Source organism: Eptesicus fuscus, chromosome 18 (genome assembly GCF_027574615.1).
Source record: "Eptesicus fuscus isolate TK198812 chromosome 18, DD_ASM_mEF_20220401, whole genome shotgun sequence".
In the NCBI taxonomy this organism is placed as follows: Eukaryota; Metazoa; Chordata; class Mammalia; order Chiroptera; family Vespertilionidae; genus Eptesicus; species Eptesicus fuscus.
This window is the reverse complement of record NC_072490.1, coordinates 10,016,855-10,041,242: the sequence shown is the minus strand read 5'-3', so window position 1 is coordinate 10,041,242 and position 24,388 is coordinate 10,016,855. Positions and strand designations below refer to the sequence as shown.

Here is a 24,388-nt window from a genome sequence, read left to right as displayed (position 1 = left end):
TCAGCACGTGGCTTCCATCCTTAAGATCACCTAGCGATCCAAGAAGGATCCTGGAGACCCAACCCGCCCAGCCGTGCTGCAAACCTGCAGAAGAGTTTCTACTAACCAAACCAGCTCCTCTGAAAGAAGGTATGCGGGCCTTCTGCTTTGTCCCTTGGCCACCCCTAACCCGCAGAGAGTCTGAAAATTGGGTTTCTTTTCCTAAAGGAGGGGAGAATGAGGGCTGATGGGCAATTAGGATGTCTGCCCATCTCTCCATCCCACCCATCTTTCCATCATTTTGAAACTTTAGAGGAATACGGCCTTGGCAGCCCCTCTTTTCCAGAAATTACTCTGGGGAAGAAGAAGCTGGGCCCCACTGTGCATTGTCTGGAAGACTGTGAGCCATGGGTCAGAGCCAGTGAGAATGAATGAAAACATGCTGACAGCAGGGCAGCAGGGAAGATGAATCCAGAGGAGTGGTCTGAAATCTGCTAGAGTCACGCAGAAAAGTGATAGACAATGGGCAGACCTTGTGCCCTACATTTGAAAACTGTCTCTGGTCTTGCTTCTGACACTTCAATTCTACTTTGCACCCCCATGGACCTGACAGCCTCTTTTAGTCTCCTTGGAACACAAGTCCTTTCTGCCATGTCCCAGCAGGACTCTTCCCAATCTCCCTCCATACCCAGAAGTGCTCTAGCCAAAGCCTGGAGCCTCACTTTTGGCTCATGCCACTAGCACCTGGTCTTATCCATTCTGGGGCCTTCTCATGCTTTGACTAGAACCTCCGGTGCTAAAACCTACCAGAATCATCAGAAATGGCTGCAGCCAATTCCTTAATGCTTTAGGTGGTTGTTTCTTCTATGCCCAATGCCCCTTTGACTGAAACTGCCTAGCATACAGCCCCCAACCCACCTACCCATCTACCTAGGGAAAGCAGTTATGGGATAACTTTTGGACAGGAGTGACCACAGAAGGGACCAGGAGTGGACACCCTACTATAGATTGCTAGTGGCTTATGACATGGTCTGATGCAAAGGGAACTAACAAAACTAAGGTGATAACATTAACTGAGCCAATCAGAGTCCCTCACCAGGGAGTTTAACATGAAGTTACTGGATAGAAAGAGGCAGTTGTGGTTGCCATGGAGTCAGATTAAGGATGCCTCAAACTCCCATTGATGATGTCCCCAGCTCTCAACACCACTGAGCTCGGAATTTCCAACCTGGTGTTTTTCATCCTGCTTGTTATCTAGGAACTCCACAGATATTCAGACAAACACAGTTGACATCCTTTTCTATTCATCTAGTGAAAATGATCTGTGACATCTTGTGATGTACACAGTTAATGCTGTGCGAGTCTCTGGTTTTGATGGCTGCCCTGCCATAGTATATGTCCCTTCCTGGCTGCAACTGCCCTTCCCACAGGTATTCTCTGTGCTAAGGTGGTCACTGATTGGGCCAAAGGAGCCCAACCATAGGCTTGCCAGTTGAGGCTGCTGACTCGTGTTTTCCTAAAGGTAACAGTGGCTCAGCTGCCATGGCCAAACCCCAGTCACATGGTTAAAACAAACCTATGTTTCCTTTTTTCTCTTGTGGAAGTCTACACTAGTATGGCAGCTCTATTCTGCAAAGGTGTCAGGGACCCAGGCACTTTCTATCCTGTTGCTCTGCCAACTCTATAGTTTTGTCCTCATCTTCACTGTCCGAGATGGCTTGCAGCATCCACATTCCAGTAAGTAGGAAAGGAAAAAGGACCCCGGAGGACATGCCCCTTCCCTTTAAAAGCTCAACCTGGAAGTTGCATAGATAACTTGTACTCACATCCCATTGACAAAAAAACATGAGCATATGGCCCCACCCAGGTGCAAGGAAGGCTGGGAAGTGTTAGTCCTATACTAGTCAGCTATGTGCCTAGTTAAAAATCGGGGTTCATATAAAGTAGGGTTGCAGTTGTGAGTATACAAAACACAGAGTTTATTATTTATTAATTATTGTAATATTTTCCATACAAACAACCATAAACCTACTTTTGCCCCACCCTGTATTCTGTGCCTAGCTAAAAATTAGAAGTTCTATTATTTTGAAAGAGAATGAATAGGAGGGGGCATGTCCAGTCTCTGCTGGTCAGACCAGCTCTGTCTAGAGTCTGGGCCTGAAGAAACCAGAGATGTAAGAGGAGAGTAAGAGGAGATAGATGGTGACAGGCAGAAAGAGTCACAGCCATGAGGCCCATGAAAGCATTCAAGAGCATGGATACACCCCAAACCACCTGTGACACCAGACAGCTCCCACTCCTGCTCTCTGCTCTCCCACAAGGTGTCCTCTTGTAAAACTCGCTTCTCTTAAGGAGCGTGAGACACTCAGAAGTCTTTGCTGCAGGTCCAGGGCAGTCCTGTTGGAGGTGAGGAGCGAACAGTGTTTTAACAATGGTCCCATTCTCCAGATGAGATAGCTAAACCCTAAGTGCTTCATCATCTGTCCTCAGGCAAAGGAGAAAACTGCATGAGAATCTGCTGCTTCAGCCTCTTGGTCAGAGATGAAAACAAGCCATCGGTACACGTACACGATGCTATCTGGCTTCCTCTGTGTGGAAAGTGCTGATAGGAATCGAGAGGGTCCTGTTTGCCGAGACCACAAGCTCCGGGTAAGTCAGTGTAGAAATGCATCAATAGATGAGATGTGAAGCTGGGTATGTAAATAAACACTGAACACCTGACACACGGGCCTCACTGAGACTCCGAATGTGTGAGGCCTTTCTGGAGACCACTGAGCAGTTAGCCACAGTGCACACAGTAGGGCCTGAAGACAGGTGAGAAAGGAGAATGCGGTCAGGACCTGGGCCCCAGCTAGCGCCAAGGGGACAAGATTAGTCTCAGGTCCTGGGGCTAGAAGTCCTTCTCAGAAGGCAGAAATAGTTCCTGAAGAGGATGGCCAGTATGATACCTTCCCTGACAATATAACTTGCAAAAACAAGACACCCATATCACTTCTCAGGCCTTAATTGATTTGCAATATGTCTGATCTGGCAGTGGGCAAGTCCAGAGGTCATAGGCAAACTGCAGCCCCAAGTGGGGGCGTCTGCCAGACACACTGGCCACAGGCCAACTGCACTGGAATTCTGAGGTCTCTGTTTGGGCCTGGGTGGACCCCGGGTTTGGATTCAGACACACTGGGCAGCATGGGGAGGACACAGTGGGTGACCATAGTCCATATCAGCAAGCACCAGGGGCTCCAGCAGCGCAGGGCTCCCACAAAGAGTGAAAGTTTGGTCCTGTTCAGCAACTACTGACTACTGTTGATGGTAAAAAAATTAATCAGATACTTAACTCTCACCAGCATGAGCAAAAAAGGGAATCTGTGGGCTGCATAACCAAACCGCGCAAAGTACGGCGGTACAGCTGGACCCAGGGGGGACGGCCAGATTCAGAGATTCAGCTATTATCCAGACTTTCTCCCCAGTTTGGGCTGCTAAAAAAAAAAATACCACAGATTTGGTGGTTTAAACAGCAGGCATTTCTTTCTCACAGCTCTGGAGGCCAGGAAGCCTAAGATGAAGAAACTAGCATGTTCAGTGCGTGGGGAGAGACAGCTGCCTGGCTTGTAGAAGGCCGCCTTCTTGCTGTGTCCTTGCCTGGTCTCTTCTCTGTGTGAGTGCACATGGGAAGAGAGCGTGAGCTCTGGTGTCTCTTCCTCTTCCTAGAAGTGTGCTAATCCCATCATGGGGGCCCCAGCCTCTTGACCTTATCCAAACCTAATTGCCTCCCAAAGGCCCCACCTCCTAATTTAGTCACATTAGGGTTAGGACTTCAACATATGAATTTGTTGAGGGAGGAGTATGGGATATAACCATTCAGTGGATGACAACTTATGACTCTGATTTTCTTTGCATTTTGAATTCATTCTCACAATGTAGCTTTCCCCCTCAAGGCAGAAGTCATGAATGCATGCAGCTTTGGACCTAAATACTAGCGAGGAGAGAGTGTCCTCATCAACTCTGGGTTGAAAAATGCCTCCAGGAAGTCTCTTGATTGGCTTTGCAAGCCACTTGCCTATTCCTGGACAATCACTTTGACCAAAGGCTACTATGATTGGCCCCAAGCAGGTCACTGATGGTTGGACTGGGAAGAAGCAGCTTGCCCCCCAAATGAGGAGTGCTGCTGGAGGCCTGCCCAGCAACAGATGCCCATTGCTAAGGGAGTTGAGGGTGAAAGGGATGAAGTGGGAGCTGTGCTGAGCTAGCGAGTGGCACTAATGGGGAATCTGTGAGAGATGCCTGGGGTGCCTAGAAATAATTCAGGGGATGTGGTTTGTAAAGGGCTGAAAACCATGGAATAATGTCTTGTAAGCCAAAAAAATGCAGTTTATTACTATTAATATAGAGATTGGGGTGTTCTGGTGCTATGATATCTACCATTGACTTTGAAATTCTTCATCACTGGAAGTGTGATCTAAGGGTGAGTGCCTCCTTTTAATCCACACCCTAGAGGACTCCTGTCACCCTAGTAGTGGTCATTAGAATTTAATCAGAAAGGCCGAAACTGGTTTGGCTCAGTGGATAGAGCGTCGGTCTGTGGACTGGAAGGTCCCAGGTTTGATTCCGGTCAAGGGCATATACCTTGGTTGCGGGCACATCTCCAGTAGGGGGTGTGCAGGAGGCAGCTGGTTGATGTTTCTCTCTCATCGACGTTTCTAGCTCTCTATCCCTCTCTCTTCCTCCCTGTAAAAATCAATAAAATATATTTTTTAAAAAAGAATTTAATCAGAAGGCCATTTGTGAGGCAATCCCTCTTCTGGGTGTCTACCCCAAAATTTTGAAAACATTTATTCATAGAAATATATGCACCCTTATGTTCATTTTAGCATTATTCATAGTGGCCAAGACATGGAAATAACCGAAGTGTCCTCCAATAGATGTTTGGATATATATATAACAGAATACTACTTAGCCATAGGAAACATAAAATATTGCCTTTTGCAACAACATGGATGGATCTTGAGAATATCATGCTAAGCAAAATAAATCAGATGGGGAAAGTCAAGAACCATATGATTTCACTCATATTTGGGATATAAAAGCAACAAATGAACAAACAAACAAACAAAAACTTATAGACACAGACAACAATATGGTGATTACCAGAGAGTAAGAGGGATAGGGTAGAAGAGGGTAAAGGGGGTCACGTATATGGTGACAGAAGGAGAGTTGACTTTGGGTGGTAGGCACACAATGCAATATACAGATGATGTATCATAGAATTGTACACTTGAAACCTATATAATCTTATTAACCATTGTCACCCCAATAAATTTAATAAAATTTTTAAAAATATTTTTATTGATTTCAAAGAGGAAGGGAGATGGAGGTAGAAACATCAATGATGAGAGAGAATCATTGATCAGCTACCTCCTGCAATCCCCTGGGGACTGAGCCCAGGGGATTGCCCTGACTGGGAATCGAACCTCCACCTCCTGGTTCATAGGTCTACACTCAACCACTGGGCTTAATAAAATTTTGAAAAGAAGAAGGGCATAGGCCAGAGGTATTCCCACAAGTGCTTCAGCTATCTTTATCTCTGATCAATACCAGAGGTCTTGTTAATTAGCATAATGCATGGAGAGATGGGCTTTCATTGGTGAAACATGGAGAAACTCCACAATACATAGAAACAGGGATTAGACTCTAGTGAGCCTTCCTCCTTCCCTCTTAGGAACGCTGCCCATGGCCTATGTCCAGCTGCTGATTCCAGAGAATATGGGCCAGCCTGAGTCTGACTGGGTGGTACGCTAATCCCACTATGAGAGTCTTGTCACATTTGCTCCAAGTGAAACTTTCTTTCATGCACAGAGCTCCCTACAGAAGAGAGAGTTTGGACATTATCAAGCACACAAGGCAGAGTGATTGATTTGTGCCTACTTGCTGTTAAACATCTGTTTGAGGGAAGAACTCAGCCTGAGACTTGCTTGTCTGGGGACCTGGAGCAAGGCTGCAGGGAGGAGCTGGCCCTTGACTCCTGTAACTAGTGGTGGCTGCTGATAGTAACCAAAAGGAACCCAGGGTTCTATGTGGCCAAAGTGGGGAGTAGGAGGTGCCCTTGCAAGCCCAGGGGCTCATCAGTTTTCCTCAGAAAGATCTGTCACGCCTTAGGTCTTAGGGTTCCAGCTGGGGCAGGAGTCCAACCCCCAAAGATGGGGAAAAGCTGTTGGGTACAAGGCAGGACCTACTCAGAGTGAGACTGAGAAATGAACAGGTGTCCATGAGGCAGAGAGGAGGCGACCCAAGAAATGAGGCAAAGGCCCAGTAGCCAGAACTGGAGGATGACCTTGGGACCCAAGGATGACCTTGAATGTGGGCCTCAGAGTGGGCCGCAGCCTCCTTAGAGACCTGGCAGAGGGGAGCTTGAAGGTAATATTGGATTGGGGGGGGGGGAAGGGGGCTGCAGAGACTGAAACCAGGCCAAGGCTGGCAGCTCTCTACCAACCCAGGGACACCCGGACCACCCCAAGGAAAAGCAAAGAGATTGGAACTCCTGATGCCTCACTCTAGCGACAGCTTTGAATCATGAACCTTTTTCTGCACTGACCACCATGTTAAAGATAATTACAAAGACTATGGAGAAACATCTCTGTAGCTGCTGGCATGAAAGTTTCTTTGAGAAGAAAGGGTCTTTGAGAAGTCTACTTTTCAAAGGGTGGAAAGGGAGTTTCCAGCCTCGACTTTGAACCCCTCCTACGTTTTCTGGAGAAGGAAGGGGCTTTTCTGGAACACAAAGGAGGGAGGAGGAAGGGGAGGGCTGGTGTTGAGGTCAAAAAGACAAGGAAGGGAAGAGAGTTGCCTACACAGCCCAGAGGAAGGTCTCAACAAACCTGCTGGACACATATGTGTGAGGTTAACTTGCCCTGCTTCCCCCCCTCTCCCCACAAGCCCCTGAAATCTTTAGCAAATTCCCCACTGCTCATTAATGCATGTGTACCTCCTACCCCTCCCCCCACTCTGCCCCTGAACTTCACTCCAGGTCACCAGAAGAGCAAGTCTCAGAATGAATTCTGCCCCCAAATACTGATATTTGTTAGCAAGCAGGAAATCCTTTGAAGTGCAAGGAACTCATTTGGGGCCACAGAGAGGTGGTGAGGATGAAAACAGAGACCTCGACCAAAGATGAACATATCTTAGTGAGAACTGATGTAGATGGCTTTCTGTATATTTCTTTGTACACACCTAGTACTTCATTCCAAATCTTATTGGAGGCAGGGACTACTTATTTTGCTTTCACAATCGCATGTGACCTCACTCCCCAACCAGCAGGGGAGAAATATGTTAAAACGTGAACAGCATACAAATGAGCCTTCTGCACTGTGAAACATGAAAGGTTTGACTTGAAGGTATAACTATGGGATGTTGTACCTCCCAAACCAAGCATTTCCCCCCAAAGTGTCCAACAGGAAGATCTACATTGAGATGCCCTGGAGGAGACACAAAGGGAGGGGCAGGCTTCATCTGTCCAGCTGCAGGGGAGGGAGGAGGTCCGGTCCAGCTGCGGGAGCAGAGTGTCCGGCATCTGCATGGTACAACACACAGAAACCAGGTGAGCATCCGGTGCTGGGGGACGGCCAGCCATGCACCAAGAGGTGCAGAACTCAACTCAAGAAAGAGGACCCCAACAACAGAGCCTTCCAAATTCAGGAAGGTGGCAAGTGTGGGTAGAAGGGCATCTGGGACAACAGTAGGTTAAAAGGCTGCAGCCACTGGAGTGAGATTTGGGAAGAGCAGAGGACTCCAGCCCTGAGAAGAAACTGAGGATAACAGGAGCAATAAGAGTGGGTTCTGGAGGGACTGAGCCCGTGACAGGTGGAGGTTAGGGACGAAGAGTGAGAGAAAATCCCAGTTACCAGAAACCACGTCAGGTCAAGGCACACTGCCCATTCCTGAGGCTTAGGCCTGGCATGTGAGTTAAATCTCTTTGAAGGTTCCTTCCTAAAGTCAGGACTAATGCCAGAAACAGAAGGTTTTTATTTTTTTTCATTTTTTAATAGATTTCAGAGAGGAAGGGAGAGGAAGAGAGAGATAGAAACATCAATGATGAGAGAGAATCATTGATCGGCTGCCTCCTGCACTCCCCACACTGGGGATTGAGCCCGAAACCCAGGCATGTGCCCTGACCAAGAATTGAACCGTGACCTCCTGATTGGTAGGTTGATGCTCAACCATTGAGCCATGCTGGCCATGCAGAAGGAGTATTTTAATTAGGAGGCATTTAGCTGCAAGTAACCAGAAGCTGAACTAAAAGTGACTTTAACAAGAAGGAGATCATTGACTCACAAATGAAAGGACAGTAGAGCAGGCCTATGGCTGACCAATACAGTGGCTCCAACTCCACTTTTTGGTGACTTTTTTTTACTCTGTCTGTCCTGGGACGGTGGCTTCATCTGCAGGCTTCATCCTGCCATGCTGGTCTTGGGTGTGGACAGAGCGACATTGCTGGCTCAGCTCCCTTTGGGGCTATGAACCATGTGGGCAGGATAGACACCTGCACAAAATTATTCTTCTGTTAGGGAGAAGGAAGGAAACGATACCAAGGGCAGGATGAAGCGCAGGTGGGTGGCTGACTTGGGTTCTTCCTACTGATCCTCTGACCAGCTGTGTGAGCTGGGGGAAGCCACTTCCGCTCTCGAGGTCTCATCTGATAACAAAGTGACTGTTCTAGAGAATCTTTAAGTGGTCTTGGACTCTATCCAATGAGATGTTCATGGATTACTCAATGCAGGCCTTCGAGTGTGGGAAACGATTCTAGTCGTTCATGGAAGATGGTACTTCCCAGAGATGACCCCAGCAACTTCTCCATCCCACACACTCATCTGCAGTGGAACCTTGCCACCCCACCATCAGGAGACGGAGTCTAATTCTCAGCCCCTTGAATCTATGCTAGCCTGATGACTCGCCTGGACCCAGCGGGCCACAGTAGCTTATACCTAATAAACTGTAGGACAAGTGACACTGAAAAGGCCATGCAGTCTCCAGTTGGTTCTCTCAGAACACCAGCTGCAGGAGAATCCAGCGCCACATAAAAAACCCAGCTACTCTGAGACGGCCTTGCTGGAGAGGCCCTGGAAGGCATTCATGTGGACAGCTCAGCTGAGCTTCCAGCCCAGAGCCAGCATCAGCTGCCCGCAGTGAGTGTGCGCCACCTTGGACCTCCAGCCCAGGCTGACCTTCAGATGATTGAACCCTCAGCTGACATCAGATCGCAGCTCCATGAGACATCCCACAGGATAGTCCCGCTAAGCCTGTCCAGAATTCCTAACCCAGAATATCAAGAGCAAAAGAAGATGATTGCCGTCCTTCACCCTTACGTTTCAGAGTGATTTGTTATGCATCACTGGTAACGAGGATATCCTTAGAGTGGAGTGGGCATAAGTGAACCAGGAAAGATTTAGACTCAACTTTGAGAAGTTGTTTCTGATAGTTGCAAAGCATTGAAAATATTTTGATTCCTTTTTATGGCTACTTACGAAATCAGAAGGAGAGATTCTTTGAGGAATGACCTGGGGGAGTCTTGCCAGGAGGTCATAACAATGACCTTCTCATTTAGGCAGCCCTTTGGAGTTTGGGAAGGGCAAATGAACTCATTTGAATGTCAGAACGAAGGGCTAGGGCACAATTCAAGCCCCATCTTTATTCAGTCCCCCTCCTGGAATTCCTGATCCTTGCCCACCTGTTTTTCTTGGAGAGAGAACACTAATGGATGAGCAAAACCTCCCTTCAGTGAGCACCCATATGTAATGGGCCAACTTCCTAACTGTCTCCACATTATACTTTCACATGGGGACAGCAAAGAGGCCTTAAAGGGGACTTTGGAGGCCTCTGAGCTACCAAGTTTCCTTGTTGGCCCTCCTGTGTTCCTCTGATGGTCTCAGGGTCCAGCCCCAGCAGCCCCTAGTACAGCTGTTTTTAGCAGCTGCTGCCTTGGCCCAAGCAGAAGCACCTTTGATTAATGGTTTTTCTTGAAGTTATACAAACAAAACCAATGATGGCTCTGTGAGGAGGGCAGAGCAGATGTTATTAACACTATCGTGTTAGCCAGCCTTCGAGATGGCTCCCAATAGTTTGTACCTCCTGGTATTCTCATCCTTCAACAGGTTGACTTGGGTAACAAATGGGATAGTTTAACTTTAGAGGCTATGTCATAATCGAGTGTGGCTTCTGTCTTGCTCTCTCAGATTGCTCACTCTGGGAAAGGCCAGCTACCATGTCAGGAGGACCCTCAAGCAGCCCCATAGAGAGACTCCTGCCAATAGCCATGTGAGTGAGCTGTCAGTAAGCAGATCCTCCAGCCCCAGTCCAGCCTTCAGATGACTGTCGATCCTCCAGTGAGCTGTCAGTAAGCAGATCCTCCAGCCCCAGCAGACACCTTGACCCCATCTCATGAAAGATCATGAGCCAAAACCACACAACTGAGTTGCTCCTAAATTCCTGACCTAAGAAAATTGTTTGAGATAACAAATGTTTATTATTTAAGTATTTATTAAATCTTTATTAAATATATTTATTAAATCATATATATGATTTCAGGGAGGAAAGGAGAGGGAGAGAGAGCTAGAAACATCAATGATGAGAGAAAATCATTGCTCAGCTGCCTCCTGCATACCCCCCACTGGGGATTGAGCCCACAACCTGTGCATGTGCCCTGACCAGGAATCTAACTGTGATCTCCTGGTTCATAGGTCGATGCTCAACCACTGAGCCACGCTGGCCAGGTTAAACTACTAAGTTTTAAGGAATTTAAAAAAGAGTAATAAGTAATTACAAGTGAGAAGCTGAGGCTCAGAGTCATACAGTGACTAACCCAAAGTGGCACAGTTGGAACTGGGAAGAACACCCTCATCTTGTGTTGCTGACTCATTCAGACAGGTTCTGTTAGCCCATGACTCAGCCATTCTGTAATTTAGCCCCAGAAGAGGGAGAGATGAGGCTGCAGGCATAGAGCAGTGACGGCCCAAGCAACCCTGCCACACTCAGGCCGCATACCCACACGGCTCCTCCCCAGGAATCCAGGGCCAGGGAGAGTGGCTGAGACCCTTGGCCCGCACTTGCATGGGACCTCCATGACGAGGAGAAACAAGCCAGCATCCGGACCTTCTCACCTGGACAGACCCACGCACACATGTTCTGGGCCTCAGCCCTGACCACTAAGGACACAATTGCTCAGCCAGGATGGTGCAATCCTGCTGGGCTGTGGCGCAGGTGTGTGTGGGGGGACTAGGACCTAAGATCCCTGACGAGGACTCAGGGTCTGGCCTGGCCTCCAGTGCCCTCACTGCTGACTCAGGTGTCCTCTTTAGAGAAGTCACTCCCGTGAAGGGTGCTTTTAGTTCCCATGTGAATCACTGGCCACATGATGACCGGTCACCCTGCCGCAGGCTGTGCCTGTGGCCTACGTGAGCTCTCAGCAGTGACAGTGTGGGTTGGTCATGCGGTCAGCATGGGGCAAGTCTATCTGGCAGTTTCTTCATCCTTCCAGCTATATGGGACTTATTCCAGCAAGAGCCACTATGCTCTCCCCACCGCCTGCATAGAACTGGGTTTGGGCAGGTCAAGAGGGTGGTTTAAGACAAAGGGTAAGCAGTTGCTTCTTGTCTTCAGGGTCTCAAGTCTGGCTGTCAGCGCTGTGGAGGGAGCACCAGATAGAGGCCTAAAGCAGGGGCTGGGATTGGCAGCAGGAAGTGGAGAAATGCTTACAGGGTGGGCATAGGATGCGGCGGGGAGCAGCCCCTTGGCTATGCAGACCTGTGGAAGGAAGCAGGGAGAGATCCAAGGTGACGTTTCTTGATAAAGGACCTCAACAGCCCAGCGGAGGGTCTTATGCCCATGACCTTGTGTGGCATTCAAGGACTTCCATGATAGAAGAGGAAAAATCCAGGTATAGGACACCTGGGTTCTAATCTAAACTCAAGATTCCATCACTTGGATAACCTTGGAAAAGTTGTTGGCCAATCTGGGCCTCGGTTTCTACATGAGTCAGGTCAAGCAAATGGTATTCAGACTGGGTTCTCTGGAACCCTAGGGTTATGCAGACCTACCTTAGAGTTTGCCATTGGGAGGGAGCCTCTAAACCAGTGCTGACCAATATAAAGTGAGTCATATATACAATTTTAAAATTTTTTAGTAGCCACATTTTAAAAAATCTAAAAACAAATAGGTGGAATTAATATTAATAGTATCTTTCAACATATAACCAATTTATTAAGTTTCTTAAGATATTTTAAATTCCACGCTTTGTACTAATTTTTCAATATTTGGTGTGTAATTTGTGCTTAAGCACAACTCAATTCGGACCAGCCACACTTCCAGCGCTCATTAGCTGACCTGTGCAAAGGCGGAATCAAGGCTTTAAGAGCAGAAGACTCCCCCTGGTGGACAAAGCGGAAAGTACAGGAGAGACCAAAGGATTTAAATGAGTAAAACACCTGAAAGCAGAGAAGACTGATAAGTTGGGGGCGCCGGTGGCTCAGTCCAACCAGAGCGTAAAAGTAGGGGAAGGAGTGTATCAGAGAGGTCATGAACTCACTTGGCTTCCTCCAGCATCATGGGTTTTCATGACATCGAGTCAAGGTCTCAGTTCCTTGATTGAATGATAATGTATAATGCGGGCATCTGTGAGGGCATCTGGGGAGAGCACGGGCCAATCAGAGATGCAGGTCACGGCCAAACTCCTGAGGGATTTGGGAGCGAGAACTGATGCAGACTCACTGCTGGGAAGCGAGGGAATGTGTCACAGGGGGATGGGGCACGGACAAGGGTGTGTTGAGCAGGAAAAACCTATTTGGACAATAACCCAGGCTGCAGAACAACTAGCGCCATCAAGTCAAAGAAACCAGAGGCGTTCAAGAGGCAAAATAGCAGAGGTGTTAGGAATAGACTCTGGAGCCAGCTTCGCTGCTTGCTGGCTGTGTGACTTTGGATAACTTACCTTCCGGGCCTCAGTGTCCTCATCTGTATAATGGAGGCGATAATAGCACCTGCCCCTTGTGTCTGCAGTGTGATGAGTTGTGTTTGTGACAATAGATTCTTTCTTTCCTAATAGCATATGTCAAATGCTTAGAATAGAGATAAGAAAGTGCCATGGCTTCCCTCTTATAATTACAGGGATTTCTTTAGAAGGACAACGTTTTCTGTGAGTGCTCACGCAGGAGCCCAGCCTCGTCCCCAGTGAGTTGACGTTCAAGTGCAATCACAGGACAAGTCTGTTCTCTACTTAGAAATGGCAATATTGTTTCAGTAGAGGGCAGTGGCCAGCCGAGTATTTCTCTAGCATCTTCAAATGGAAACTGCCAACAAGGCCAGCTTCCTGACCTGGTGGGGAATCAGGACCACAGAGGTTCAGCCCTCGTCTTAGGGAAAAACACTTAAAAAACATTTTAACCTTTTGCACTCGGATGTCGAGATTAAAATTACTCTTTGAATGTATCAATAATTTGAAATATAAAAAAATCCAAATAAATAAGTTTGTATGAAAAGAAACTCCAGTTTTTTATTCTACTGCCGCGCTTTGTAAAATCTGGGGTATTTAAAAAATTAAATCCCGAGTAGAATAAAGGAATCGAGAAAAAAGCAAGCGAGTGCAAAGGGTTAATAACATACTAATGTTTTTAACCTGGAGTCAAAACTTCTGCGTAAGGGTAATGCCTTACGCAGTGGTCGGCAAACTCATTAGTCAACAGAGTGGCAAACCGTGGCTCTCGAGCCGCATGTGGCTCGCGAGCCGCAGTTTGCCGACCACTGTGTTAGGATTTCCTCTTTCCCAGGGAAAATGTGGGTGTATCAGAATTCACAGTTCTCTCTTCTAACTTTGATGAGTCCAATGATCTTCTCATTTAAAAAAAAAAATAATAATAATGGCTTCGGTTCATGGAGCCACCTCTAAGTGGCAGTCAGTGACCAACATCCCATCTACACCATTCAAGTCTGCAAGGCCTTTGTCTCCCGTTTCAAAGCTGAGGACCCTGAGGCTCAAGTGTCATCAGAATTTGCCTAAATGACAGGATTCCCTGGAGCAATTGTTTGACGTATAAAATCTGAGCCCTGGGCCGTGGTGCTCAATCTTGCTGTACCTGGAACCATTGGGGTGAGAAGGAGATGGGGGGGAGGGGGAGTGACTTTGTAAAATCCTGGCAGTGCAGGCCCACCCTCCAAGTCAATCAAACTGAAACTTCCGGCTGTGAGACCCAGACATCAGTGTTTTCAAACTTCCCGAGTGAGTTAGCGTGGAGCCCAGATTGAAAGCCACCCATTCGGAAGTGGTTGTTCTGGTTCCCAAACCCGACCAGTCAATCCCCAGTATCATGCCTGGAACATTTTTGCAAGTTGCCTAGATGCACGGAATTGAGTGGATGTTCTCCTCACCATGGCCTGCTGCAATCACTGGCGGTCCATGCCAGAGGAATATGTATTTACGTTCTTGAAAACTCCAGTGTGCGTGCATTTAGTTTACGAAAGTGACACTGTGCCATCAAATATCATTTGGGATGCTTTTATTTTTTATTCAGCATGATGTTTTTGTTTTTAAATATATTTTTATTGATTTCAGAGAGAGGGGGAGAGAGAGGGGGAGAGAAACATCAATGATGAAAGAGAAACATTGATCGGCCCCCTACTAGGGATCAAGCCTGCAACCAGGCATGTGGCCTTGACCGGAATCAAACCCAGTACCCTTCAGTCTGCAGGCCGACGCTCTAGCCACTGAGCCAAACCAGCCAGGGCAGCATGATTTTTTTTGAGCTAGACCCATGCAGCTGTAGTAAATGTATTTCTGATTTCTGTCTTGTCTTCCTGCGTGTCCATGTATCAACATTTTATGTGTCCGTTCCCCAGGGACAGACACTCCAGACTTTGCCACCAACTACACTGCCCTGAGCATCTTCCCACGGTCTCCTGGTGATCCTAGCCACGTTTCTCTGGATGCGCAGCCTAAGAGTGGAGCTGCCCAATCAGAGGGTATGTGCAGCCTTCAGTTGTCCCAGCTTGTCTTCAGGACGCTATACCAATTCACACTCCCACAGGCTTGCCTCGAGGGGCCTCTCTTTCCCCATCCTTGTCAGCCCTTGATATTATCTGTGGTAGGTCCCCAAAAAGCAGCCAGGCCCAGAGATGTTATGAGAGTTTTTAAGAAATTTTATTGCGCTCTCTCACAGCGGGCTGAGACCAGTGTGTGGGTGTCAGCCCCGAGGGGATGGTTGGTTGGGTTCTCTTATCTAGGGTAGAAGTATGCAACATAGGGTCAGGCTGTGGCAGCGCCCGTCAGTCAGGCAGAGGGAATGGCGGGGAGGGCACGAGTGGGTCAAGGGAATTAAGGGAGGAGAGGTCACAGGTCAGTCAGGTGAAGGGGGATTCATCTTATCTTGCTTCTGCAGGCGCCAGCTGTCTGCCCTGAGCTATGGGAAAAGGCTTCTAACAAAATATATTTCAGAAAACATGTCCAAGTAGGAGAGATTAGGAGTGGTTCGTCCTAACAATCTGACTTTCTAGTTTTTGCCAAACACATGGGTAAAAAAATGACATCTGACAGCTTTAATTTGCATACACCCAATCCTTCCAGACTTGAATTCACAGTTATTCTATGACTTGCCTCCTACTACCTCTGTAGTCACACCTGCCCCCACCATCCCTAACCCCTGGCAACCACACCTGCCTACCATCTCTATGGTTTTGTCATTTCAAGAATGTTATGTAAATGACATTGCACAGTACGTGACCTTTTGAGAGTGCTTTTTTTTTTTTTTTTTTTTTTTTACTAATCATAAAGCATGAGTTGGGAAGTGTTCTCTCTTCTTTAAACATTTGGAGTAGTAGCCCATGATATGGAATTTAGCCATTCATTCATTAAGAGACATTTTGGTTGTTTCCAGGTTGGGGCTATTAAGAATAAACCTTCTATAAACATCATGCATAGTTTTTTGTGAAAACATGAATTTTTGTTTCTTTGTCATAAATGCCTAACAGTGCAATTGTGGGATCATACAGTGTGTGTTCCAGTTTTTTTAGAGGACAGCCCAGAACAAGGCAAGGATGTCTCTTGTATGTTGACTATGATGAATCTTCCAACCCATGAAAATGATATGTTTCTCCATTTATGTAGATGTCCTTTGGTTTATCAGCATTTTGTGGTTTCAGCATACCTGTTTTGTACATGTTTTGGTGATTTATGCATAAGTATTTCTTTCTTAGGAGAAATGTTATACATTAATTGTCCATTAATTTTGCTTTCCACACTTCTATTGCTACTGCATAGAAATGCAATTGATTTTTACATGTTGCTCTTGTATCCACAGCTTTGCTTATTATTCTAGGCACCATTTCAGTTTTTTGTTTTTGTTTTTTTTTTAATATTCTTTGGTATTTTCTATGTAGACCATCGTGTCGTCTCCAAACAGGGACAGTTTTATTTCTTCCTTTCCAATGAGTATTCCTCCCCCACTTATTAAGCTGTCTGGGACTTCCAGCACTAGATTGAATAAGAGTATTGATAGCTGACATCCTCGCCTTGTTCTCAGTCTTATGGGGAAACACTCAATCTTTCACCTTTAATATGAGGTTAGCTATAGGTTTTTAAATAGATATTCTTTATCAAGTTGAGGAAGTTCCCCCACCCCTGTTTTTTCTGAGAGTTTTATCATAAATGGCTGTTGAATTTTGTCAAGGGTTTTTTCTATATCAGTTGATATGAACATGTGATTTTTCTTCTTTAGCCTTTCAATATAGTGGATTACATCGATTGACTTGAAGTGTTGAACCAGCCCTGCATCTCAGGAATAAACCACATATGCTACTTGCTGATATTTTGTTAAGGATTTTATTCATGTACATGTGTGAGGGATATTAGTCTGTAGTTATGTTTATTTTTGTACTGTCTTTGTCTAGTTTTGGTTTTCAGGTTGATACCGGTCTCACAACATGAGTTGGGAAGTGTTCTCTCTTCTTTAAACATTTGGAAGAATTCTCCAGTCAAATCATCTGGATCTGGAGATTTCTTTCTTGAGAGTTTTAAATTATGACGTCAGTTTCCTTAATAATTGTCAGGCTAATCAAGTTATTTCATATTGGTGAGTTGTGGTAGTCTGTGTTAGTTGAAGGATTAGTCCACTTCCCTAAGCTGTAGAGCTGTTCGTAGGATTTGATTAATATTTATTGATGGCTACAGAGTCTATAGTGCTATCTTCTGTTTCATTCCTGGTATCAGTCATTTGTGTCTTTCTCTTTTTTGTCATTCTTCTAGAGGGTTATCACTTTTATTGATCTTTTCAACCAGCATAAATTTTTTTTTATCTCATTTCACTGTTGTTTTCAATTTTATTATTTCTGCTCTTATCTTTATTTTTCCTTCTTTCTACTTAATTTGGATTTATTTTGCTTTATTTTCTATGTTTTTAAAGTAGGAGTTTAGATACTTATGTGAGACATAATGTGGGCTTCTAGTGCTATAAATTTCCCTCTCAGCACTGCTTTAGCTGTTTCCCACAAAGTGTGATGTGCTGTATTTTTATTTCATTCAATGTATTTTTTACTCCCCTAGAGACTTCTTTGATCCTTGGATTATTTAAAAGTATGCTATCTAGTTTTCAATAACGCACTTGGTGAAGATTTTCAGGTACAGTAACTTGGTTTACTATTTTATTTTATGTTTTTTCAGCTGATAATTTCATAGTGAGGATGGGCTACAAAGAGAACCACATCTTTTGTTATCAAAGGAGCCTGGAACTTGGTGAGCTAACTTTGTTGACATGGCAACATATATAAAACCACACATACATTCATGCACACATACTCACACATGCATACATACATACATGGCACTTATACCCACACTTATCCAGCAGAGCTCAAACTCTCATTTTCAAACAAACAAAAAAAAAGAAACAGGAAAAGGAAGAACAAAAATATCAGGTCAGCAATGCACCTCTAAAAAATTTAAGCCAAACCAGAAACCTCTGGCGGAAATATAGATTTGGGGGTGACCGTACACAAGCTGTATTTCTTGTAGGTTAGCAAAACCCGCCTCTAAGCCAATGTCCTCCCCTCCTACCTCATCACTGCCCCCATCATAGCAAGAGCAATCCACCCATTCTGCTTTGAAATTTTGAGAAAAAAAAAAAAATGAAGGCCACTCCATTTAATACAACAGTGGAATGGAAATTTCAGGAACTAAAGATGTATCCCATAGAAAGAAAGGTATGTCCTGTATCCCATAGAAATAAAGGTCTATCAGCATGAATAGATAATAATTCCCATGTCTGATAGATAATAATTCCCTTCTCCAAAGGCATGAGCTGAGGAGCATGGATGTAGTCTATTTATGTGTAGTGTGTGTAAACATATAAGTATCTTTATAAGGCCTTTCCTATCCTATTATAACTATTTCTGCCTTCGTGGTTTAATGGTTTAATTTCTTACACTTAAACCATACAAAGTGTGGCTTTATAGTACATTACATATCTGGCAGTGTCTAGGGTCACTCAGAAGCTAAGCCAGACAATGGGATCTTCGGACTCTAAGCTCCGAAGAGTGAGGGAGGGAATTCTACCTTCCCCACTTAAGCTAAGGGCACCCAATCAGTTAGGCCAGGGCTTTGCAACCTCGGCGCTATTGCCATGTCGGTAATTCTCTTTCATGCGAGTTTGTCCTGTTTGGCTCCATCCTTGGCCTCTACCTGCTAGACATCATGAGCTTCTCCCCAGTTGTAATAACCAAAAATTCCCCCAGACGAGAGCCACTCGTTGAGACAGATGCCTCCTCGCTTCCTGTTCTGGATGTTGTAGAAGCCACATTGGCCGGAGCCATAGCAGCCACCTTGCCATCCTGAGGAGTGAAACCACAGAGAGGCTGCGGCTGGGGTAAGAGATAGATAGGGCCCTGGCTCTTGGTGACATGGCAGAGCTGCTGCATCAGCCCTGGCATTTTCTTCCTAAGGGAAATCAGCAGCCTCCCACTATGTAGGCCGTTGTAGCCATGTGCTCTGTCCCTTACAGCCAAGAGTATCCCAGTGAACCCACTGGTCACCCTATTCCTCTGCTGCGACCTTCACTACGTCTCACTCAGCAGGAATTTCAAACGCCTTAGTTTAACCCAGTGGTCGGCAAACTGCGGCTCGCAAGCCACATGAGGCTCTTTGGCCCCTTGAGTGTGGCTCTCTCACAAAATACCACGTGCGGGCGCGCACATACAGTGCGATTGTAACTTCGTGGCCCACGCGCAGAAGTCGGTTTTCGGCTCTCCAAAGAAATTTCAATCGTTGTACTGTTGATATTTGGCTCTGTTGACTAATGAGTTTGCCGACCACTGGTTTAACCCAAAGGCCTTTGCCTCCCTCTCCTCGCGTCTCACCGGTCCTCTCCTTTAGAGCCATAACTGGAGTCCTTCGAGCCAGCCCTGATTCTCACACTGGCTGACCTTCTCCATCCCACGTCCTTCCTCCTTTTGTCTTCCTCTACATTTCTACTCACCTTCCAAGAGTTAGCCCCCATCATCTTCTCCATGAGGTGGTCCGGAAGCATGGACCCACCATTATTTAACACTTTTCTCATTGAGAGTGCTCACGTGTTTCTGTGGGCGGGCAGTCGGGCCTCTGTGGCTTCTTGTACCAAGGCAGAGTGCTGGCTGACTGGTCTAGGGCGAGTGCTGTTGTTTGGCACACCAGGTGGCCTTCGTGGTAAGGATGTGCCGTGTGTGAGATGAGCTGGCCAGAGCCGAAGGCATCGGGGACCCAATTCAACCCAGAGAGGCTGCGCATCTTTCCAGCCTCAAACCCTGACAGTCCTGCCTCTCACGCTACACACCTCATCCGCTCTGACTCAGCAGGCGGCCCAGAACGTGCACTACGGCGTGTGTTCCCCAGCACGTGGCGTTCAGCCCCTGGATGACTCCTACTCCTCCTTCAGAACTTCCTTTTTTTAAAAAAAAAAATATATTTTATTGATTTTTTACAGAGAGGAAGAGATAGGGATAGAGAGTTAGAAACATCGATGAGAGAGAAACATCGATCAGCTGCCTCTTGCACACCCCCTACTGGGGATGTGCCCGCAACTAAGGTACATGCCCTTGACCGGAATCGAACCTGGGACCCTTGAGTCCGCAGGCCGACGCTCTATCCACTGAGCCAAACCAGTTTCGGCCAGAACTTCCTTTGACGTCACCTCCTCTAGGAGGCCTTCCTTGCTCTCCAAGGCTGGTGTGCTCAGAGCCAGCCGCTCACACCGCACTTACCACCCTGCATCCCGATCGCCCATTTCCACACCTGTGAGCCTCGAGCATCTTAGGGGCAAGGAACACGATATAGTCCTTCTCGAGCCCTCTGCACCTACAATAATGCCAGGCCTGACATGGCACAGTCAGTGAGGTGGGTGCTGTAATTCTCTGCAATTCATCTAGGGAAACTGAGGCACCGAAACTACACGGGCACTGCATCCTGAAGTCCGAGTTGAAACCCTAGCAGCCTACTTCCAGCGCCCCTGATGTTACGCTCACTGCTTGGCTTCCTCCTCCTGAGCCGCCTAGACACTTGTTACAAAGGCAGAGGCCGGCCTGGGTCAGGTAGGGCCTGGGAAACCGCGTTCATCATGAGCCCCAGACAGCACTGTGTCCACACCAGCTTCCTGCTGAGAAAGGATGGCTGTGACCAGGAGCAGAAGGAGAGTCCAAGGCTCTTCAAGGCCCCGCCTTCACGTGCTTGTCTCGCTAAATCACAAACACATCCTCCCTCTTCCCCAAACTCTTGTTCTGCCAGGAACACTGTCACCTTCCCCCACCAGCCCAAGTAATGGGGGAGTGAGAAGAGGCCACCCTCCCCCTACTCAGGAGGAGCTGATACATGCCCCGGGCCCCAGGGATATCCCCATGGGACCTTTCCAGAGGCCCCGGGGCAGGCCCAGAGGCCCCAAGCTTCTCGGGTGTCTGTTTAGTCATTAGTGCTACCAGAAACATCCAGAATTCTCCACACTTTGGGAGCGCATCCACCAGGGGTCAGTCCTCTAACTGCAAGCCGTGGCTGCCCTCCGATGTGGCTGCTCTCCGATGCCCTGATGGTTCCAGAGGCGCTTTGCTCGGCGTGCACCCTGGGAAGCAAGGTGGTGTGTCCAGGGGCAGCCCCCGGCCAGCCGCCCGCGTTTCCCCAGCTCCCGTGTGCACACCCTCCAGCCAGACCCTGCGTGGTCCGGGGGGCAGAGCATGCTAATAAGGAAAGGACCCGAGTCAGTGAGTTTGCTGCCACCAAGGTCGAAGGGGTGCCATGTGAAGACTTGGCAGAGGGCCCGGAGCAACTCAGCTGTCACTTGGGGGATTTCCCGGCTGTGCTGCAAATGGAAGCTGAGTCGAGAGGGCACCCGCCTTCAAGCCACATTAAAGGGGAGTTGCTGGAGAGTTCACAAAACTCCGGGTGGTGATGTTTATCTGAGAGTGTGGGATGGCTGAAGGCAGGATGGAAAAATAGGCTGGGATTTCCCCCTAAGCAATCTTACACGTTCTGTATGCTGTCTCCTAAAGCACCCAAACAGAAGCTTAAAATGAGCACCATTTCATTATTTCTCATAATTTTGTGACTCGAGAACTTGAGCGGGACTTAGCTGGTGAGTGTGTGTGTGTGTGTGTGTGTGTGTGTGTGTGTGTGTGTGTTGCATCAATGGAGGTCCCTTGGTGCTACCGAGCTGGTGGATGGCTTTTGGCAGAGGAGACCAGTGAGCTGGGCCCAGACACTCCCAGGAGGTCTTACCAGCACGGCAGCCTCATGACAGTGGACTTCAAAAGTGGTGGTTCAGCCTCAGCCGGTTTGGCTCAGTAGATAGAGCATCAGCCTATAGACTGAAGGGTCACAGGTTCGATTCAGGCACGCCCATCGCCAGCCAGGTAGGAGCAGTTCAGGAGGAAACCAATCAAGGTATCTCTCTCATATCAATGTTTTTCCCCCTCCCTTCCACTCTCTCTAAAAATCAATGAAAAAAATATCCTCGGATGAGGATTGAAAAAAAAAAAAAACAAAAAAAGTAGTGGTTCGGAGCTCCCAACCAGGATGTCCCAAGACATTCTGAAGGCTGCAGACTTCTTATGACCTAGAAGTCCCAGAATGTCCCCTGCACTGGGTTCTATTGATCAAGCGAATCGCTAAGACCAGCTTATATTCAAGAAGAGTGGAATTAACAGTTAAAACTTCACACTAGAAAATACTTGCTAGTCTCGCTGTGGGGACTTTCTAACCCCACGTTTGCTGAACTCCTAGTGTGCGCCAGACACTGTCCCAGACACTGGAAAGAGAGAGAGCAAAGAACAAGACACAACATGGTCCCTGCCCTCATGGAGACATGTTCTAGACAACCGTCTAACAAATAGTTACCGTGTCTGGCATCAGTGCTCAGCTCATGTTGGCCGCTGGCATTATGATTGCTCAATAAATCATTATTAGATAAAAATGTTGTCGTAAGAAGAGCTATGCTTTGAAGAATGACAGGGTGCAAAAAACCACAATCAACACAAGAGCCTGACCTGTTCAGGAGGGGGAAGTTTAAGCCCAGGAGGAGGAGGAATGAACTTGGGGAGGGTGGCCAGGAGAGCCTTCAGGCAGAGGAGACAGCGGGATGCGGTGGGCCAGGGAAGCGCGCACTGAATGGGGCAGGATGGGGATGGATCTCCCATAGCTCTGAACTGGTGTCTTCCCTTCTCCACCCTGCCCCGTGCTCCCATGAATGGGCTGTATCACCAGGCTCCCTCGCCTCCTTGCTGGTGCCAGGGGAAGGTACCAGCAGGAATTGGGTGGGGTGAAATGGGGAGGAGAAAGAGGTTGGAGCATGTATTCCTCTGGGTCCCTTTCTGCTGGGCTAGGGTTGGAAGTGACTTGTTCCTCAGCTAAAGGCCAGGTCCGAGGTCCGGCAGCCTTCTCCGGGCTGTAGGTCTCACCAGCCTCTGCAGTGGCTTCCCCCTGCCCACTCTGCTGGGTCAGGGGCGCTTCACCGTTGCTCCTTGCCTTTCCCACACCCTGACCCCGGGTCCCAGCTGCGTCCAGTGCACACTGAGGCTGCATGCCACTCCCCCCACACTCCCTGCTGCTCTGGCCAGTGTCTGCGTTTGGCAGGTAGCAGATCCCTTTCATTCCCACCCGAACCAGAATTCCCCTACGCTCTGCTGGTCTTAAGGTCTTGGTTCCAAAGGGAGGAATGCTTCCACCAGGAGACACAACAATGATTCACTGAACTAGAAGGTGAGGCTGTCATCAGACACTTCGGGTCCTCTTACCTCTGAATCAGCAGGTAAAGGAGGGAGTCACTGTGCAGGCTGGCATGAAACTGACCTGCCACTACACAGTAGACGTAAGAAAGAATATGTCTGGAACATGAGTGACTCCTTAGGGTGTCTCTTAGTCTTACATGCTGAAATGCTAATGGTCCAGGTTTTAGGAATGAAGGGTTGGATCAGCAAAGAACCATGACCAGCTAAAGTATTTGTGGAGGGCAACGAGAGTATGGAATGGATAGTGAAAGAAGGTAGCTGTCAATGCCAGCTATGACTATGTGGCCAGATGCAGAAATGTGAACCAGAACTATTATAAGTATCTCTTCCTTATTTTGTCATGAATATGTCTATATGCGTATGTATTAGAGCAGATAAATGTGTCTGCCTTCTCTTATCTTCTAACATAAGATACAACAAATAATAAACTGTACATTATGTATTCAAGTTACCAGATATCCAGGAAAAGAAAGAATATCACCCAAGAACTTTGAAACCTGTCTAGGGAAAGGGTTAGCACATTCTCAGTTGTACCCAGATAGTGGTATCACGTAGGAACAAGTATGACTTCGTTACTTGTTATTATAAATGTATCTATAAATATATATGTATATAGTAACTGTATATATTTATAAATTATATTATATATAAATATATGATTTGATAGTATATATAAATACATATTTATAAATATATCTAAATATCATATATATGTATGTAAGTGTATATATACAGGGTGTCCCAAAAAAATGTATACACACTTTGAATAATTATTAATCCCAATGGGTTAAACCTGAAAAGAAAGAAACATCAATTGAGCTATCAGCTGTAAAGCGCGTGTACATTTTTTGGGACATTATATATATATATATATATATATATATATATATATACACACACACACACATATATATATAGATAGAGAGAGAGAGAGAGAGAGAGAGAGAGAGAAAGAGAGAGAGATTGCTTTTTCATCCTACTGATTCTCTTTTTCTGGTAGAACCTGCCTAATACATACCTCAATGAAGTCGAACCAAAAAATAAATCTGGGAGGCTCCAGTGGTCATGGGTAGTTGGACCTTGGTCAAGTGAAAGGGAAACGTGGCCAGGCACCCTTTCCTCTTTTTTGCTAGAAACGGGAAAC

At 46.9% G+C, this 24,388-nt stretch overlaps 1 long non-coding RNA gene across 2 annotated transcripts in view; it reads left to right on the top strand.

Moving 5' to 3' along the window:
- Positions 1–24,388, top strand: part of LOC114227813 (uncharacterized) — a 39,618-nt gene that overhangs the window by 14,233 nt on the left and 997 nt on the right. For both annotated transcript variants that reach the window (XR_008554463.1, XR_008554462.1), the window contains 2 exons: positions 5–129; positions 2,470–2,628. This is a non-coding gene — a long non-coding RNA (uncharacterized LOC114227813). The remainder of the gene's footprint in view (positions 1–4; positions 130–2,469; positions 2,629–24,388) is intronic.